The following is a 22,415-nucleotide window of genomic DNA, read 5'->3' on the forward strand; positions in this document are numbered from 1 at the left end:
TTTACAGGCATTACCATCATCTTTCCTTCACAATATAAAATATCTTGACATTGATCGTTGCAGTCTTGATTTTGCCTCGACTTTAGTGGCAACAAAAATCTACATCAACACAAACTCGTATACCCGGCCAGACAGCCTCGCTTTTCTACGATTTACTTCCCTTCTGGAGTCTTTTACTGTCCATGATGGATAGTCTGCCATTTTAAGGACAACGCACAGCAAGAATAAAAGAGGGAGGATTTCTGTGCTGAGGGATGGCTTTTAGACCTATGTTAATGTTGCTGCCACCTAGTTGGTCTCTGTTGTTGTAGTTTTCCCGTAAAGATTTTTAACTATTTGTATAAGATTTCTTCATACGAATAACACACATCATATTTCCCTTTGTTGCTGCTTATAACAGGAAATGTCATATATACAGTAGATATGAAATTTGATAAAGCAGTCATCTTTAGTCTATAAACCTTTACCTTCTGTTTCTCATGTCGCTCTCGTTATAACACAATAACAATAACAACAGATACAACAAAACAACAGTAATACAAATTTAATTTCAAACAGCTAGCTGCAGGAAATGTAATGATCAGATGCAACAAGTGTAACAAAAAATACAGCAAGAAAAAAAATAAAAAAAATACAGAAGAGAGCATAAAAAATACAGCAAGAGCCGTCCAAACAGTTAAGACAGCAAAACCAATAGAGAGCCACTAATACCAGGCCACACACACACTGCCTAGAATCCTAGATGAACTGTGACCTTCATGAAATGGTGAAATGATACAAAGGTCAAAGTCAAAACAATATACATCTTATACACCTAAATACTCCTTCTATCCACTGTATATATATATATATAAACTTTATTGCGAGTCCATGGGTTGTTACAGAGCAGCTTCTACCATGCAGCAGCCATCAGCGTGAGACAGACGAATAAAGGATGAACAGATGCCTGGACTACCCAAACACATGATGTCCTGTGGAGCACGAAACAGAACACAAGAGACAACACCAACAAACGCAGTGCTGTATTATCAACCCGTATTTAAATTAAGGTTCACGTAGGAGTGTTCCTTTGTGCTTGTACTTCTTTCAGTCTAATGAGTAATACTATTTTTGTTTATATAAATATGCATGGATGATCTCTTAATTGAATACGTCTTTGAGTGATATGGAATTACAAAAAACATCACGCGTATAAAATCAAATGCCACGTTTGATAGCATAACCCTCAATTTTAATAGAAAGAAAGGAATCCAAATCAAACGGAAGCACAACAAAAAACAATGACAACCAGTCGGCAACATCACCATGGCGCTACCGTTGACAATGTTTGGTCAACATCACAATGGCCTATACAATAAATTTTCCATCACCATTGGATCTTCCCTTTACTCTTGTGTCACGACAAAAATCACCTGCCTGTCACTCCCATTCTCTGAGCTATTTCTCTTATCCTCCTCTCGTTAACTGCTCGTTTGTCCTCCTTTCTTACAGACGTCAGATGTACGGACGTGTTTTATTGTATCACAATAGTGATAGTGAAGCCCAGGTGTGTGTGTGTGTGTGTGTGTGTGTGTGTAAATTGCATTGTGCTGTATATTTCGTAATATTATTCTTGTTAATAAAAGTCAAACACAGCAGCAGTAAAAGCTAAGGTCACCGGAGTGTGTGGAAGAGCAACACAAACAGTGATCCTTAAAGCTTATATACATTAATTTCCTGAACACAATTGAAAACAAGATACATAAACCAGACAAAATATTTAGTTACACACACACACACACACACACACAGCTGTATTCACTCCCAGTAAACACTGCTCCTTACACTGTCACTATGTTGAAATGAACTGTAGTTTGAGCTTTTCCCCATCTAGTTATTATATGTCTTATTTGTGTCACTTATGTTACTTGTATATTATTTGTAATTCGTAACCCATTCCCCAAATATGTAACTGTATATTTTCAGCCTTCTGGCTGCCAAGCTCTTTCAATAAACCGTTAATTATTATTATTATTATTACACACACACACACACACACACACACACACACACACACACACACACACACACACACACACACACACACACACACTAATTCCCAACTCTAGAATTATTCCCAACTGCATCTCACGTATGCCAGAGCAACACTGGGTGGTCAGTGGGAGGTTCATGGCGGGTATATAAGCGTGATATATTTTGGTAATATGCTGGTGTATATTATCTAATATGGCATAAAATAGTACTCATACATTATACTTAACGGCCAAAGTTAGACACAACCTCCACCAGGGTGATATATCCCCTAGACGTGAGTATACTGACTTAGTATACATATATCCTGCCGCTGGTACGAATATCTTATATACTAAAGACAAAAATATCCTGCTAGAGACATCATGTATCATACTGGTGACATAAATATCCTGCTCAAGGAGTGAATATCCTGCCAATTATTCATAGATCCTGACAAAACAAACACATGTATCCTACACATAAGACAGTCGACCTGCCACACGCACAGGCGTCATTTTATTGGTTCTTTATGATTTTCATATTAATATTACTTTGTACTGACTGTGTTCTATGTACTTGTTATAGACTCACTCCCGCCAGACTGTACCGTCAAATTATACAACATTTACCTAATACCTGTTTATGTATTTACGTGTGCCAGATCATACCATCAATTACACAAATTTACATTTTCACTTATGTACACGAGATTATACCATATGATTATACTAGATGAAGGAGTTGACAGATGATACAGCAACTTACACAGAAACTCATTTGTTATTCCTTGTTTTGAAACCTTCTAAATTGTACTCTGTTATTATCATAAATTTTTACAATATCTATACCTAATTTTTATGTTAATTAAATTATATCTCATACATGAACCAATTATAACGCATCACAATCATATAGGTAAGACAAGAACGCCTAAAACAATATAATTTTGATGTACAGTATTGAACAAAGATATAAATTTACACAGTGAATTTTACACTAAAGAATTTTATATTTTCACGCGCGATTGTATGGGAAACTGTGTGTGGTGAGGAAACAAGCATGATGGTGTCGGTGTTCTGTGGTGCTAGTGTTTTGCGGTCCCAGTTTCTGTGGTGTTAGTGTTCTGTGGTGCCAGTGTTCTGTGGTGCCAGTGTTCTGTGGTGTTAGTGTTCTGTGGTGTTAGTGTTCTGTGATGCCAGTGTTCTGTGGTGCCAGTGTTCTGTGGTGCCAGTGTTCTGTGGTGTTAGTGTTCTGTGGTGCCAGTGTTCTGTGGTGCCAGTGTTCTGTGGTGTTAGTGTTCTGTGGTGTTAGTGTTCTGTGATGCCAGTGTTCTGTGGTGCCAGTGTTCTGTGGTGCCAGTGTTCTGTGGTGTTAGTGTTCTGTGGTGCCAGTGTTCTGTAGTGCCAGTGTTCTGTGGTGTTAGTGTTCTGTGGTGCCAGTGTTCTGTGGTGCCAGTGTTCTGTAGTGCCAGTGTTCTGTGGTGTTAGTGTTCTGTGGTATCAGTGTTCTGGTAGAAAGTGCCAGTGTGTTCTGTGGTGCCAGTGTTCTGTAGTGCCAGTGTTCTGTGGTGTTAGTGTTCTGTGGTGCCAGTGTTCTGTGGTGCCAGTGTTCTGTAGTGCCAGTGTTCTGTGGTGTTAGTGTTCTGTGGTATCAGTGTTCTGTGGTGTCAGTGTTCTACGGTGTCAGTACTATGTGGTGTCAGTATTCTACGGTGTCAGTACTATGTGGTGTCAGTATTCTACGGTGTCAGTACTATGTGGTGTCAGTGTTCTACGGTGTCAGTACTATGTGGTGTCTGTGTTCTACGGTGTCAGTACTATGTGGTGTCAGTACTATGTGGTGCAGCTGTGAACCAAAATTAAAAATATCCACAGGTTCCACACTCATTATAAGTGAGATAAACGAGACAAATGCTACAGTACATTGTGTATTTTTGTGTTCATATCCTGTCAACACGCACAGGTACTGCTGCACCAACGACACGCGGCACCACGCACAGGTACTGCTGCACCAACGACACGCGGCACCACGCACAGGTACTGCTGCACCAACGACACGCGGCACCAAGGTAAATGTACCCGTCTTAACAGGCCCCATAATATAAGCTGATCACAGGATGCGGGGCCCATTATTATTGGGGACTATTATAAATGAGGTCCATTGTTATTAAGGCCGATCGTGATTAGGGCCCATAAGGACTAGACCTCAACCTAGAGGTTAGGTTAGTATGTGGTGTGTCAGGACCACAGCCAGCCAGCCACCACAAACGCCGCTTCGCTAATTGTCACCATCACTGGCTTTTTTTTTTTCAACTTTTTGCTTTTGTACAATAAATCCGACAGAAACATCCATGGGCGGAGGAAAGTGTGTGTGTGTGTGTGTGTGTGTGTGTGTGTGTGTGTGTGTGTGTGTGTGTGTGTGTGTGTGTGTGACCGCAACAAAGGTAAAACACACCTGTATATTAGTTTAGTTAAATGTCAGCTTCCAAACACATGACGCTTTCCCAATGTTTCCTGTATTAACCCCCAAAAACAACCTTAAAAAAAAAAACTAAAAAACAATTCCACACTGGGACTCGGGTCATGGTTGTTTGTAGAAAAAGGTGAAAAGAAATTATGGGATTTTGCAATAAAATATTGGGAAATAAATCGGGATGGTAGGATCGTCACGCCTCAAAGTAAATAGAGTACAGATAAAGCAATCAACGCACCTGGCTATTGTTAAATGGACACCTGTGGACCTTCACTATACTCTGGTTAGGTTACAGGGATGAGGTTTATGGAGTGTAGAGAGTGAAAACGACAAAGCTACAAAGATGGAGGTGTTTCTATGGGGTATTGATGAAATAGAAATTATAATAACTCAAAAACATTGTAAAGTAGCAGCAGAATTTTGAGGTTGTTAGGTGACAAGAAAATATAAGTAATCACGTGGGACGAAGAGAATTTTTGGGGAAGAATACTCATATTCTCTTTCACGGCAACCATTTTCCCCACCGCCGTGTGTTTTGGGAGTTCTAAATATGTTAGGAACCTCAACTTGTTTTCAATATTCAACCATTTTCTGCATGGTTTAGGGGCTAAAATCCACACTAAGCCGGGATGAATGTTCCAATACGCAACCTCCATTTATTATCACCGTGTACATATGCTCTTTTAAAATGTTAACACGAAATATTATGACACATAGGACTACTATTAATACCTCACCCATTTCTCAGATATAATATAAACAAATAGAAGATATACTGAATAATTAACACGAACATATAATCGAACTATTCAGTATGTAGCATAAAATATTTTTAGACTCGTCCCTCATGCAGTGATCCGAGTTAGTCCGCCCGCTTCAGTATATCAACTATGGCTATACGATATAACGCAGTAGTATAACTCAACACATAATCGCTCACTCCACCTAAAACATTAACATGAAAGGGATTTGTTGACACCTGATGAGGTTATTGTTAGTCAGATAGTTTATGTAATCTTGTAGTTGAAGGATTATTTTCTAAGATTAAATACTGATAGTATATTCAATGTCCAGTTAATCCTTACAGTATAATGTGTTTCCAAATTCTCAGAGATTCTCGTAAAAAAAGCCACAGGATCGAATTCTATTGGCTAAGTTTATCTACGACATAAATACGAGGCAGAAATATAGCAAATATAGCCACACAAAAAAGCAAAAAGGTTATGATTTTATTTTTATTCTTGGAAATATGTGCAGTATTAATGTTCGCTTTTCTTCCTCATTAAAGATAATTCAATTTACTTAAAGTCAATGACGTCATTTGCAAACTTACACAATATACATTACTACTGCCACATACTGCACCTCCACACGGTACACCTCCACACGGTACACCTCCACACGGTACACCTCCACACAGTACACTACCACACAGTACACTACCACATAGTACACCTCCACACAGTACACCACCACACCGTACACTATCACACAGTACGCCTCCACACAGTACACCACCACATAGCACACTTCCACACAGTACACCACCACATAGTACACCTCTACACCGTACACCTCCACACAGTACACCTCCACACAGTACACCACCACACAGTACACCACCACATACAAGCCATACACAGTAAAATCAATAAACAGTGCGGTATCATGTATCACACTCGACAGTCACTCACTCTCACAGCAATGAAAGAAATCTATCATGATCTTGTTTACCAACACCTGATACACTGTCAAACACTATGGGGGGCCTCTAGCTCTTCAAAAACACAATCTCTGGTTACTGCACAAAAAGAGTTGTACGGACAATGACCTACTTAAAAAAAACAGATCACACAAACGAAAAATTTGCTATATTGAAATTTTTTAAATTCGAAGACATTAACACTTACTGCTGTGCCCTCTTTGTTTACAAATCTATCAATCATTTGCTTGACAATAATTACTTCCAGTTTCGGAATAATCAGAGATACAACTTAAGGCACCCAGAGCTACTAAGACCACCCCCCATGCGCTCCTCTCAGTCCCAGACCTCCATAAAATATCATGGTGTGAAGGTATGGAACAACTTACCCCTACCCATCAGAGCAAAGACTACGTTCCCTTACTTTAAATCATCTCTAAAAAAATATCTATTGTCGAAGTATTAATATTTCTTGTAACACTTACTATATTTACAGTACCTGCTTTTATTGTACAACCAAATCCGTTTTATCTGAAATTATCATGTAAATAAATAAGTAATTACCATTGCAATAAACATAATTGCCAACTAGACATAATCCTGACAGCTCTGTCCTCTTGTTCAACCTTATTACTGCACAACCCAGGTTGTACTGCTCCCCCATTATACTTATGTTTTAAATTCCACTTTAATTTATATGTACAGTATATGTGTGTGTGTATGTATGTGTGTGTATATGTGTGTATATATGTATGTGTATGTATGTGTATGTATATATATATGTATATATATATAAATATATATATATATATATATATATATATATATATATATATATATATATATATATATATATATATATATATATATATATATATATATATATGTGTGTATATATGTATGGGTATGTGTATATGTATGTATAAATAAAAAAATAAAAATAAAAAATAAATAAATATTGAAGTGATAACCGTGGTAACACTATGAGATGTTCTTATTACTACCATGCTATTGTACTATTCCAGATGATACTAAATGTTACATAATACTTCCTTGAGATAAATGTACAGTATATATCAGGTGCCTCAAAGAGAGCTCAGGTTCTCAACTGGCTCAGCCATGTTAATATTGGTATTATTATCCACTCTGTATCTGTGTTTTTCTGGCTAAATAAGCTGTTACAATTCAATACATAGTACACCTCCAAACAGTACACCACCACACAATACACCACCACACAGTACACCACCACATAGTACCTCCACTGTTTCCCTACACCTCCACACAGTACACCACCACATAGTATACTTCCACACAGTACACCACCACATAGTACACCTCTACACCGTACACCTCCACACAGTACACCTCCACATGGTACACCTCCACACGGTACACCTCCACACAGTACACTACCACATAGTACACCTCCACACAGTACACCACCACACCGTACACTATCACACAGTACACCTCCACACAGTACACCACCACATAGTATACTTCCACACAGTACACCACCACATAGTACACCTCTACACCGTACACCTCCACACAGTACACCTCCACACAGTACACCACCACACATTTTTGCCTCCCACACACAGTGCACCACCACACACAGTACACCTCACACAGTGCACCACACAGTGCACCACACACAGTACAACACCACGTGCACCACCACAGTACACCTCCACACAGTATACCACCACACAGTACACCACCACATAGTACACCTCCACACAGTACACCACCACACAGTACACCTCCACACAGTACACCACCACATAGTACACCTCTACACCGTACACCTCCACACAGTGCACCTCCACACAGTACACCCTCACACAGTGCACCTCCACACAGTACACCTTCACACAGTGCACCTCCACAGAGTACACCATCACACAGTACACCTCCACACAGTACACCTCCACACAGTACACCACCACACAGTACACCACCACAGTACACCTCTACACCGTACACACAGTCAATAACAATAGGAAAGGTAGTAGTTATTACCTTCCATCACAGTAGAGTTAATCACGTTTGTTTTTTTGGTTAACAGAGTCAATCTCTCGTAATAGGATTAACAATGGATTTGTGGACTGTACGTACGTGGTGAAGTTTGTTTGTTGACGGTGACTACAGTATCTCTCTCTCTCTCTCTCTCCTATCGGGGATACACATACATAGAGCATTAATATATAAGTGATCAAAAATTCACCTCAATGTTAGTAAAGATTTTTTCCCGTAAACATAAAACCACGACTGGATTCCACAGGACAAGAGAAGACAAAAAATCGACTACCAGATGGATTGATGAAGTTAGGAGAATTGTTAGTTTTCAGTAGGCAGAAGAGGTTCTATACCTAAGAGTGTGGTGACATATGGGGAAAGAGGAGGGGGGCACAGGCTGATGACAATGATGATGGTGTTATGATTCACCTCCTACATCTACCACCTAAGGCATGTAAACTTGTGCTCTAAGTAAACTCAACGTGTGTGTTTGGGGTTAAATAGTAATAATTGCGAATAGGTATTATTTTTCGTTATTGTTTTTTAATCCAAACAATTGTATATTAGCAACACCATTACTGGACTAACTAACCTAACCAAAACTGTCCTTACCTAACTTATATATAATATGATTACGTTTCGAAATTAAACATCTTATATGGAACAGAGGAATTTTTTCTGCAAACAAACCAATTTTTTTTATTTTATAACAATAAAAACAAAAAGTTATTTCTATTTGGTAAAAACGGCAATTGCCTTTCAAGGCGTAAATCGGGCGATTATCCCGAATTAAAGTGAAACACACACACACACACTGCACCATCCTCGTCATCGCCACCTACTGCCACCGGCAGTCCCCCGCCAATCTCGAGCAGTCCGCCACTACAACAAAATTCAGCCCATAAAAGCTCGCACTGATAGATAAAAGAATAGCACCATCCCATCTATTGTTAAAATAGTAAACAACTCCTGATTTGTGTACTGTACAGCCCTGTAAATGTAATGAACGCATATCATTATGTCTAAGTCACATGTAAGTTTGTATATTTTCAGCCACCGGCTGCAACTCTATTAATAAACCATTTATTATTATTACACACACACACACACACACACACACACACACACACACACACACACACACACACACCCCACTTGTGACGTTAACAAGGTATAGTCGATATTCATTGTGCCGCGCTGTATGCCAACACATCTGACGTAATTGTTGAAATCCCGTCAGTCATGGAATTCTATAATGATTCAGAATTTGGAACCTTCCTCTTGTTAATGATATATCCAATTGGGTTCGTCAGCTCTTTCTGACGATCCCGCGCTGACGCCGCTTAACACCAGTTCCTGAAGTTCTTGTGTTTTTTTTTGTATGTTTTTTCTTATATATTCCCAGATTATAACGTCCAACGGAGTAAGGTCAGAGGAACGTGGAGGTCAAGATGATAGATTAAGACTTCCACGTCCCTCTGACCTCACTCCATCGCCATGACCTCCACGTCCCTCTGACCTCACTCCATCGCCATGACCTCCACGTCTCTCTGCCCTCACTCCATCACCATAACCTCCACGTCTCTCTAACCTTACTCCATCACCATAACCTCCACGTCTCTTTGCCCTCACTCCATCACCATAACCTCCACGTCCCTCTGACCTCACTCCATTACCATTACCACCACGTCCCTCTGACCTACTCCACTCATCATAACCTCCACGCCCCTCTGACCTCACTTCATCACCATAACCTCCACGTCTCTCTAACTCCTTACTCCATCACCATAACCCCATCGCCCTCTAACCTACTTCCATCACCATAACTCACGTCTCTGACCTCACCCATCATCATAACCTCCACGTCCTCTCTGACCTCACTTCTATCATCATAACCACCACGTCCCTCTCTGACCTCACTCCATCATCATAACCCCACGTCTCTCTGACCTCACTCCATCATCAGCAACCACCACGTCCCTCTGACCTCACCCATCACCATAACTTCCACGCCCCCAGACCTCATCCCATCACCACCAACCTCCACGTCCTCTGACCACCCATCACTGCAACCTCCACGTCCCTCTGACCTCACCCATTACCATAACCCACGTCTCTAACCTTACCCATCACCATAACCTCCACGTCTCTAACCTTACTCCATCACCATAACCACCACGTTCTCTGCCCTCACTCCATCACCATAACCTCCCCGACGTCCCTCTGACCACTCCATTACCATAACCACCACGTTCTCTAACCTACTCCATCACCATATCCCTCCACGTCTTCTCTGCCCTCACTCCATCATCATAACCTCCATCAAACTTCTCTGACCTCACTCCATTACCATAACCACCATGTCCCTCTGACCTCACTCCATTACCATAACCACCACGTCTCTCTAACCTTACTCCATCACCATAACCTCCACGTCTCTTTGCCCTCACTCCATCACCATAACCTCCACGTCCCTCTGACCTCACTCCATTACCATAACCTCCACGCCCCTCTGACCTCACTCCATAAATCAATCATTCACAAGACAATAAATATTCCCATACCTTAAAAAAAAAAATCAGATATACACAACATAAATCCGTCAACAATTCACCCAGAACATACACCACGCATCATCTACCAGCCTCTCCCCCTCCCAGAATACTAGATTGGCGTCTTTATTTTCCTTCAATTATCTCATCCAACAATATTCACAAACTCGTTATATCTGGGAATTTACGAAACTTATTACCAGGCAGGTGAGTTTACGGATGAAATACAGTCTGCTTCCTGTATCATTTCTCGAACTAAATAACTCTTTCTCCTGAACTATCATTTCCCCGACCGACAGTTAGGGTCTAATTGCCTCCTGAACTCACAAGCGGCTAACACCAACCCATTTTGGAAATAGAATTTGAAGTAGAGTGGAAATATTATTATCTGCAGGTTCTCTCAGTCGGGAGGGAAACGCTGGAATTTGGTATATGTTTGTGCTCTGTATGTGTGTATGTGTGTGTGTGTGTATACGTGTGTGTTTAATTAAGAGTAAGTGTTCTGTGTGTACTCGTTCAAGCGTGTATTAATTCATACGTACATTTCTGAATAAACGAGGAATATGCATGTGTATAATGCTTGTAGTAAGTGTCGTTTATGTGCTTGTTTATTTGTGCATGTCTATTAGTGTGTACATTATGTTTGTTTAGGTGGCCACTGTACAGTACCTTGGCCATCATCACTCCCAGAAAAAAAAATATGTATTAGTCTCACCTCACACATCACCAGCTTGGGGCCCAGATTCTCAACTACTCGTCCATTAAAACCCTCCCTAGCTATAGGTATGACACGTAAAGATGGCAGAAAATAGGGAACCGATATTATACTAAGACACTCTACTGTAACTCTGGGGAGAGGTTCTTTGACTACCTTAAAGTGAATAAACTAAGTCAAGAGTCTTCAAGAACCTGGTGTGGCTGACGGTGTTTTGCTCCAAGTTACAATTTTTCCTAAGGGGGAGGTAAGGTTGTCTCTCCTCCCCTAGCTCGCCCCCCCCCCTCCCCCCTCACTAACATTCCCTGTCTGAAAGTTTTATAAAGAGTTGTTGGATTCTTCTCCAACTCTCTCGCTGGACACTGGACTGTACTTAAGAGGTAGTCGGCGAACCTCTTACGACCCTTAATAATTTTGTATTTTCACTAAAAGTCTTCGAGAGTTTCATAACACTTACGTCAGTCCAAGCGATGTGGAAGGTACCGGCGGAGATGAAAATAATATTAGTCTGTATTCAGTGATCCTTAGTTGTGTTGCTGATGCTCCTACTCCTACTTGTGAGTATGTTTGGCTTTGTATCTTTAAACTAAGTTAGGTTAGGCTAATAGTAATGCAATTCCTTAAAATTCTGTATTAAAAGTATATAAACGATCTTCCTCACACACACACGCACACACACACACGTTTGAATATTTGAGAAATAAAACTAGAAAAAGTTTCTCGGTTTCATTATTATCCCGACAACAAGTGGCATACATTTTTATACTTGGCAAGCGGGTGAGTCATTAGTGAAGATGGACCGGTGGGGTTATTAGTGGTCCACACTCTTAAGGTCTCAACCAAGTTTGTGGCGCAGCTCTGTGTTGTGGCAGCGGGAGGCGTCACTAAGTTGGTGGAGTTAAGTGATGGATGGAACTTTTTATCAGGCTCACGAAGTCTCACTGAATCTCATGGCGTCACACGGAGTCTACTTAATGTCAAGATGTCTCCATTCAGTGAGACTTAAACAGCTTCCACAACGTCAGAATACCACTCTTCTCTGTACACTTAAGAAACTGTCACGCGTTAGTCTTAGCAAGTAATCCTTGAAGAGCCTTAGAGTGAAAGATAGAGGGGTCACCTTGGTCAGCCTCAAGAGACTCTCAGTGTCAGAATTCGTCTCATTGAGGACCTCATCCAACAGCCTTTACAGTCTCCTTATTGAGTCAAAGAGTCTCCTTAGTGAGTCAGACTCACTTCGATGAACATTAGGAAATCGTAACAAGCTGTCTCCCATGATTCACTCACGAGGTGCCCATACACCACGATCTGATCCCTGTAACCCACGCTCCATCCCTTTAAACCACTCTCCGATCCCCATTAACCACGCCCCGACCCCCTTAACCATACCCCAGCCCTTTTAACCATGCCCCAGCCCTCTTAACCACGCCCTAGCCCCCTTAACCACGTTCCGGGCCTCTTTACCACGCTCCGGGCCCCTTAACCACGACATCCCAGGTCCTACCTTCCGACTTCTCACATTTCTCAGCAAACACAGCAAGGTTGGCTCCAGCAATGACTAGTTCTCTTCTTGACTTGTACTCAAATTAACCTTTTGTAAGCATTGTAGTGTTTGCTATTGGGTACTTAATTATATTATATTAATTCAATATTTACCAATAAATCTAATATAAGTATAAATATTAAACTTCCTATCTTTACAGAAATATATCACGATTTTATTAAAATTGATCTAAATGCATAGATTAACGTTGAAGGACCATTGAAACAGTTCTCGGTAAACTACATCATGTTCTGTTAACCGCACGTTCGAGTATTTCTGATAATGCAAAAGTTTAAAACTGGAGAAAAATCCTCAGATAAATTGTTGATAAAATCATGAAGCCCTTTTCATGTGTTTGTAAATTATGCCACCCGGTAAATGTCGAGGAGAAAAGGGGAACAGAAAACGAGAGAGTCTTGTTGGGGGCACGTAGAACAGAACACCCACTTACAAGTATAGAGTATTGGAACATCTCCAGTTGGAATGAGAAACGGGACAGTCTTGCTCCAGCCGTGACCAAGCAACCGTGTCCAGGACCTCAGCAGCAGGATCATAATGGTGGTGTAGCGGCTTGGATCCCATATTGCACAGTCAGGCAGCCGCCATGCTCTTGGGGAGAGCGCCAAATCCCCCTCCGGAACCTGCAGATTGATGCTCTATGGTCGGTTTTTGCTCCTGACCATAAACAAATATTTATGGGTTTTATTCTCATCTCCGTCATTGGAGTTTGTAGGAAATTCTCTTTTCACAATGTAGAGGAATTATAGGAGCTATAATTATCTTGTTTAATTTACCATATCCTGTGGACATTAAATGACTGATGGAATTTTTTGAACTTTCCATTGTTGTGTCGGAAAGCTTCTGCTGGTCGACCATTATTTATCTAAAAATGTATTCACCAATCTGTAGAGTGACTGTAACAGCAACTATGCTATTGGGAAATTCGCCAAATTCGTTCGGAACCATCAGATAGTTGCACATTTGTTTATGCTATCGACCATAAAGGCAAATTTTATTGCAAATAATCTCATGTGAAGCATCGTTGTTTATAGAGGGAATAATATTGGCAACTCAGATCAAGTATAACAAACGCAAAGCCGTCTCGGGGCCCCTCCATATCCTCTCGGAACCTGGAGATTGATGCGCTTTTGTTTTTTTGATCGTTACCGCAAACGTAAACATTATGGCACTTATTCTCGGCTGAATGGTCCATGTATATAAAGGGCCACTTGGGGATAGGAGCTCATAATTCATACAGTAAAACAAGGCGTAGCTCCACTCTATCACTTCTCCGCCTCGGTCTGTCAAGAGATTTATAAGTTTTACATGATTTATATCAGCTGACTTGATTTATTTACACAGCCGGAAACAAGTAACGGAGGATGAGGAGATCAGGGGACCTAAAAATTCCCAGAAATTCTTAAGATAAAAGTTTTCCGTAACTGGTGATGCTAGAACATCTAACTGCTTCCCCGAACCTATGACAAGACGATGGTAGGCCAAAATAGCTACAGTACGAAGAACTTTATCTAAGACTCTTCCTTTACTTGAAGTATTCTATCACTCTACCTTGGGGGAAACAACACACACACACACAAACAAACACACACAGAAATCTATTTATCTTTGTCATGGAGTATGTGAGTGAGTGGCTGAGTGTTGTGATGATCTAGTGTGTTCAAATATGTTCATTTTATCCTGAACAATATTGAACCTTAATATGCTCCCTGGAATTAAATACATACTAGAGAAAATATAAAAATATGCGACCATCATAGACCATAATCTAAAAGCATATGCTCCAGTATTACAGCATATTACAAAATTACATTAAGTATATTCTTCTGGTTTCTTACATTCTTAAAGATTATATATTCTGCAGTGATCGTATATAGTTCTGATATACACAATGGGGCATGACCATATATGCTCCGTTACTCTAGCAATAACACCGCGTTATGTGTTCGCTATAAACTTAACCTATAAAATATCCTTGACATATACTCTTCTGATCATATATGTCTCACTAAACATTATATCAATATGTTCCTGGGTTTATATATACCCGTGACGATGATATATTCGGCAATTGTCGTATAATATGCAACTCTATAATCAATACATATATTCAAATATTCCTTGGAACATTCATACTCCCAAAATAAAACTCGAATAGACCTCAGTAATAGAATAACCTTCTTTTATATTTATATACAATAAATATGTTTATTCGTAAAGATGAGATATTTCATGGTGATCGAATATACACTCTCCCTGATAAACGCCACGGGGAGACTCTCTACCCCCCCCCCACCCCCACCACCGCCGATTCTTCCATCATTTAAGACTTGTGCAAAATTTATGACGGGAAAGCTCCTCCTGAAATGAAAAATCCAAGTGGAAATCTCTAAAAGGTCTCCAGCGACAGTGTGTCAAAATGGCTGCTGCTCTCTGAAATAGCCAGCTCTCACAGAATTACGGTGAAGGAAAAATATGCTAAGTCAATGATGTACTTTTACTGTATGAAAGTCTGTGTTTGTGTTTGTGTGTGTGTGTGTGTGTGTGTGTGTGTGTGTGTGTGTGTGTTTTACTGGGTGAGAGGGTGTGTGTTTGTGTGTCTTTTATTAAGTGAGAAGGTGTGTTTGTGTTTTATCGAGTGGGTGTGCGTGTTTGTGTCTATTTTATTGAGTGAGAGGTGGTGGTGTTTGTTAGTAATGTAATGAGTAAAAAAATCGTGTCCGTAACTGAACGAAAGTTTGTGTGTTTTAACTAAGAAGTATTTCGACGACAACAAACTTTATATGGTCACTTACTACTAACTGTATACAAATCCAATCACAGTATACAGCATGATGATAAACCCACATAAATCAAGAAAATACACGTGATTATATTTTAAGAACCATTATTTTCATTCTTTGAGTCTAACGCCGACATTGAATGCGTATGTAAGAAGTAAGTTTCTCCTAATAATGTTCGCAAGTGATGGTATTCCGTTTGATGGCGACAATTACCTGAGTCCTCTTACATAACACGAGACTTAGTTACCTGGCGCTAGCGTCATCAATGTCATGTATCCGGCAACAGTCTCTTGATCAATTATGAATCTTATGACGTATATAATAGACCCGGGAATGATTCAAACCGAGATACTACAACTGGTTCAGATAATTCGACTTGGGGATTCGAATCAGTGAGGTTTCATTTATGCGGTCACTATAATGGATTAGGACTTTGATCTGGTAACCGAGCAACACTGCGATATTATACCGATCTGACACCTCAATCATACTGGAATTTGAGGAGTAGCTGGTTAATTAAATCTCAGGTTATCGTAGCAGCTCATTGGCAGATAAAGATTACAGGACATAGTAGTTTCTTCAGTTATGTTTTGCCTTAAACACGTGGATTATTAAGTATTTTACTACATTCTAATTTTCTGTATTTCCTGTAAAACTAAAGCCCTTTGGCACTCAGTTTCCTCACAAGTTTCGCTTCTCTATGTGACTGTACAGGTTCAAGGTAAAATAATCTCATTAGAATTATAATAGCTACGTAAGGCAGCTCTGTTCTCACCCTCTTTTGCCATGCGCCTCAAGCAGGAGTGTCAAGAAGCGTCCCACTCGCCACATGCGGCCCACATTAACATTCACTGTGGCCCGTGAGTAATGCTCAACATTTCCTGCAGATGTGGCCCCCGGCAATGATTATAATAATTAAATTAATCACATCTTAACTGTTAAAACTGTTTGGAAAATAAAAGGAAATCTTAATTCGAATGCCTTGTCAACTCTACTGGGAGGTGAGGTTAAAGTGGGTTGGTACTGAATCATTGATGAGAATTATTACTTAGAAATTCATTTATAAATTAGCACCACTGTATGAATAACTAACAGTGAAGCATTCGTTACATTTTATTCTTCTTCTTATTGTTTTACTAAGCCCTTCCCCCCACCTGTCTGTCATTAGAACGAAGAAGCAAAGGTTCGATTCCCCCAGTCTCCTGCCCACTTCTTCCGTCCACCCACTCCCCCCCCCCTTCAAACCACTCCCTTTTTCCGCCCACTCCCTTCTTTCACCCATTCCTTCCTTCCGTCCACTCGCCACACAATACTCTGTTTGTCCACCTCACAGCAGGTCCTCCTCAGAAAAACACAACGACGACAGCAAATTCGTAATAAAATTCGGATGTGACTCAAGTGGAAGTTTCTTATTTTCATTACAGCTGAATGAGTGTGTGAGATCCCTGAACCAAAGCGCTGAACACTGCACAAAGCAGAACACAGCAACAAACTTACCAGAGATCTGTTTATGTACGAGGTGTGTACCAAGCAATTACTAGGCGTTTGTTTGTGTCGTATTAATTTAGTCAGGTAGTGGTGTTCAAGAGGGTGGCGTATTTAACCCTGATTATTTGTTATCTATCAAATGTTTAGTAAGGATGCCACACTAGTAAAAACTGTGGCAATGTTTATCAGATAATGATCGAAATATTTAAGCATTATGACACATTAAATCCCACTAAATATACCTTGGTGATATATAGTTCTCCAAGCTTGTATTAATTTGATATTAATCTCCTATTACTAGTCACTGGAATTCCTGCCAAAATCTGAGAAATATATGGGACTTTTAGTACCGTCTAAAAGTCCACATTATTTTTTATGACGTCATAAGACCTAAAAGTAAGAACCAATGTTATTTTGAGCAAATTTAACCACTTTAAAACCTCCTCTAGACTCAAATAATTCAACAGTTAACGTTCAGTATTCTCTGGTGGTGAACTGTGGGACCTTGGAAACAATGACCCGAGTATAAGGTGAGCTGTGAGTGGTGGAAATATTGAAGGTGTGTTCCTCCTGGTGCTCCTAATGATGTGTTCTATATGTTAATGTCTACACATCTGTCAGTAGCGATGGCTCACAATGGTATTATGCCCTCGTCCAGTAAATAATATAGACTCAGTATTCACGTTTATATCGCTGTCCGTTTTGAGTTCACAATAAATATTAATATAATACAAGAAAATATAGCCAGCGTCTAGATGATAATGTTTACATGTGAACAGAAGACGGTCAAAATATTAGACATTAATGAAGTCAAGAGTTGGTAAAGAGATCTTATCAAGGACTTGTTAACACTGAGAGATGGTTTGTTACAGAATAACTTTGTTTTGGGGGATATTGGTTTAACTTTGTATTGTGTGTACGAGAGAAGATCAAAACAGTCTAAGTACCTTGTTTGGTATAAATTATTGTGTTGGTAGATTTATTATACGTTTAAATGACATATCTAGGTTTAAGACACCAACTTATTTTATCTGGTAAATACATAATACAAAGGAAAACTCACTAAGTGCATACTGGCGGACTGAATTATGCGACATTATGGGAAACACTAGAAATCACTGTACCTAAGGTAATGTTTCTGAATAATTACGGTTGAATAAGGAAGAAAGTAATGACGTCAATAAATTAATATGATCACGGTATTGGGTCGATTTAGGTGAGGGGGTAACATGATGTTTAGTGCACCTTGTTTTATGTTTTAGATACAATTTTGATCCCATCGATTCTACACCAAATGTCATATTACTGGATGAGTCAGGTGAGAAGGTTCTAAGGTCAGCATTTTTACTTCTTTTTTTTTCAGAAGAAATATTTAGGGCGATAACCTGTAATTTCAACAATAGAACTGATACCGTACATAGGACACCCCCTAACACTACTTAAATCCGGAATTAATTTTAATTGGATTTTATTAAGGCAGGTGTCATAAGAAGTCTAAGAACAAGGTGGTTAGTATTATGGTTCCTGTAGTTTCTATTATTATCGCTTTATACATATACTATACAAAGACACTTCTTGTTACTGCTCCGGGTGACTTCGCTTGTGTATATCATAAAGTTAAGCAACATTAAGCCTAGAGAAATGTAGAGAGAGCAAAACGCTGTGCTATTTTTCAAGCGATGTGCTGTATATATTACTCTAAAAAAATAGATGATAAAATGCTTTAGAAAATAAGAATTTAAATACTTTCTAGGAGTTTGGAGCCACAGCATAAGAGCACCGAGTTAAAAAGGACGCCTTATCTCAACCGTTCATTCTGTGTTAGAGAGACAGTGCAGGCAAATGACTGGCGAATGTTCGTCTGGTGTAACTCCTACAAACATATCACTGGTGAGTGGAGACAAGCCAGGCGCTGCTGGCTGTTCGTGCTGATGCTGACCTGAGGGAGTATGAGGTTACAGAAGATGATTGCCGAAAGCAGTAGGAGGATTCACGAGAAGACGAAACCATGTCGCAATAAACAGAGGCTACATGAGCACTACACTGTGGAACAAGGACACAGATCACACCCCAGAATAACCTCCCCCCCCCCCCCCCCCCACACACCATCCCACAGAACGAAATTTCACCACCAAAACACCGAATTATCAAAAAATCGCACCAGTTTGAGTTCCTCGAATTCATGATATCTATTGTGTTGGGTTAGGACTCTTGTGTAATTTTGTTCCACAGCCGGTCAGTGTTAAAGCTGGGGTGAGGTAGGGAGGTGATGCGTGGGCCAGGCACAGTTATGGAAGCAGTGGGGCGAGGTTGATGGCTGCTGGCAATAGGAAGGGTGGCATTAGATTGCAATGAGAGGAATGAAAGTCGTGCAATGGGGCCCTGTTGTATATGGGACGAGGCTGTATACTGTAGTTGTGAGTCTGGACAACAGGTTCTCGTTAGGTAGTAAAGGTTAAGGTACACACGAATGACAGTGGGTTGAGGTATTTGTGACCAGGAGGTATTAATTATGCAGTCGGGCAAGACGAGCAGGAATGTAGCGTAAAGGATTGTTTCCTCTCTTCACATAGTCATTACTACTATATTATTATTTTTTTATAAGATCTGGAGGAGCAGCTGAGCAACTTAAAGTTACCGCTGTTCGACCGATGGAACAGAGGCACTCCGGGCAGAAGACAGGCCAGTGTTCATGAGTGTATTTCTCACAAGAGTGTTTTATAGCGAAGAGGGGAAATGCCTGGCACTTTTGATTGGTCATGCTGGCAATACCTTTATGGCAACAACATAAGAATGACCAGTAGTTGAAATTGAGTTTAAAACTGTAGCTCATATCTGGAGAAGAACGACAGGCACTGTTGAATGCTTGAGCTAGCGTTGTTTTTATGATAAAAACACAAGTGTGGCTGCCAGTGAAACAAGACCACCCCGAGGAGTGGCAGCGCTCGTCTCCTTAAAGCTACAGAGCTAAATACAGAAACTCAACCAGAAGGCGGCGCTAATGTCAGGATGGTTGATAACTTCTCGTTTTATCGATAACAGAAGAGTCAATAGATAAAGAACGGAACTTAAACGTGGATAGGAACGACAGTGACTATTAACTGCAAACGTTTAAAATTAACACTAAGTGCCGCACTATTACCGTCTTCTCTCGCTTTAACCTTATTATCCCTTAAAAGCAAAAGCAACCAGCCAGTGAGAGCAACAGGTGAGCCAATAAGCAGGAGGACCTCATAACGCTAGCCCCGTCACCCGGATGTGTTCTCTCTCGCCAACTTGGAGAAAAGGATTTTTACAAGTCTTCGTCTTTATTAATAGTGACGTTATATCAGACCATTAATCAAGTGCGTTTATACATTAACTCGCTTCCCCCTGGATTAATGAATTGCTGAAAAACTGTAGGAAACTGTATAAGGTTTGTCTTTGAAGAAATTTAGACACTCACCCCAATAAATAATTTCCTGATAACCATTGTCTAATATCATTTAGAGTTCATGATAAATGACGATTGGAAATTCGTTCAAGAAGTTGACAAAAATACAAAGTTGTGGTAAACATTGGCACAGCTCGACGGAGAGAGACAAAAGCTTAGGTAATGATATATAGTTATTTCGACTTTCTTTATAATATTTATCTTACCAAGTTCCGACGTCTGAGAGCGGTTATTAAATTGTTCCCTGGCAGCATTGGACCTTCCATTCTGATCTGAACCTCAATCATGGGGTCATAAATTTCTTACACAACACATCCTTGGGTTGGTGACATAAAAGCAGAGCAAGTTTCGTAGTATTGCACAAAGAGGAAACGTAATTGTTGACGGAGAGACAGAGACAAAAACACACCCACACAGAAAAACAGACAGTCATGTAGATATGCACAAAGACAAACACACAAAAAGGAAGACAGATAGACAAGAAAGCCGACAATAAGACACAGGCAAATAAACATTCAGACAGGATGATCAATTCAAGGTACCGCACCAGTAATTAGACGCGTGGACTTAAATTCCTAAAAATATAAATAATCATTAGAATTCCAGTTTTATTACAGAGTATCAAATAAAACAAAAAAACAGAGGTTGATAAACTAGACAAAATATATAGGGTTAGAGAGCAACAGCGTGTGGCTTTTAAATTGGTAACACACATTTAATTGCAACGAGAACGGATGGGTGGGTGGCCTGGACACGGTGATGACAACACACTGCTGGAGCCCGGCGGGTATTGTTCAAGGGGTGATTTACAACACAATGAGCGGAAGACTGAATACACGAGTTAGTGGTTAGAAGCACGCAAGCACATCAAACACACATGCGTACACTCAAAGCAGCACTCACTTGGATACATTCGCTGGGACACACACACACACACACCATCTACCTCTAATTACTCAGTGCTAATCTGCCTCCCTTAGGACACATCCTCCCACCCCTCTTTTTTATTCACCCCAAGTCCCCCCTCCGTACTGTGTTTCTTCACCCCATCACAATCTCTTCCCCCTACTCCTTCTTCTTAATCTCCACTCTGTTTCCTTTCCTTTCTCCCTCCTCTCCCCATCCTTTACTTCTCCACTCCTTTTTTGTTTTCGTTTCCCTCTCACCCCTCCCTACCCCTTCCGCTCCCCAATTCTTGCTACTCCATCCTTTTCAGCCCTCCCATTCCGTCAGTGACCAATCGACCTATATTCTACATCTTCCCCTTCCCAGTACACATCCTTCTCCCCATTCTCTGTTCTCACTCTTTCACCCCCCTTTCCGTTCCCCCTCCCCCCTTCCCCATTTGGAACAGATATCAAATGACCCCATCAACAATTTAATTTTACCCCCCCCCTCCCTTATCAAAGGAAAGTTCTTACCTACCAATAAACTCTCCCTTTTCCTTTCCACTTTTTCCCTACCTTCCTCATTTCTCTTTCCTTTCTTGCTCTACCCCACCTTCCTGTCTCCATCTTCCTTTCCTCCCCTCCCTTCTCTCACTTTCTACCTCTCCCTCACCATCCTTTATTTTCTTATATTCTTCCCCTCTATTTCTTTTCTTTACCTCCTTTTTCCTCTCTTCCATTTTCTTCCTTTCCGTCCCCATCAGCTTTATTTACATCCTCTTCC

The sequence above is a fragment of the Homarus americanus genome, unplaced genomic scaffold (genome assembly GCF_018991925.1).
Source record: "Homarus americanus isolate GMGI-L3 unplaced genomic scaffold, GMGI_Hamer_2.0 scaffold49667, whole genome shotgun sequence".
Taxonomy (NCBI): Eukaryota; Metazoa; Arthropoda; class Malacostraca; order Decapoda; family Nephropidae; genus Homarus; species Homarus americanus.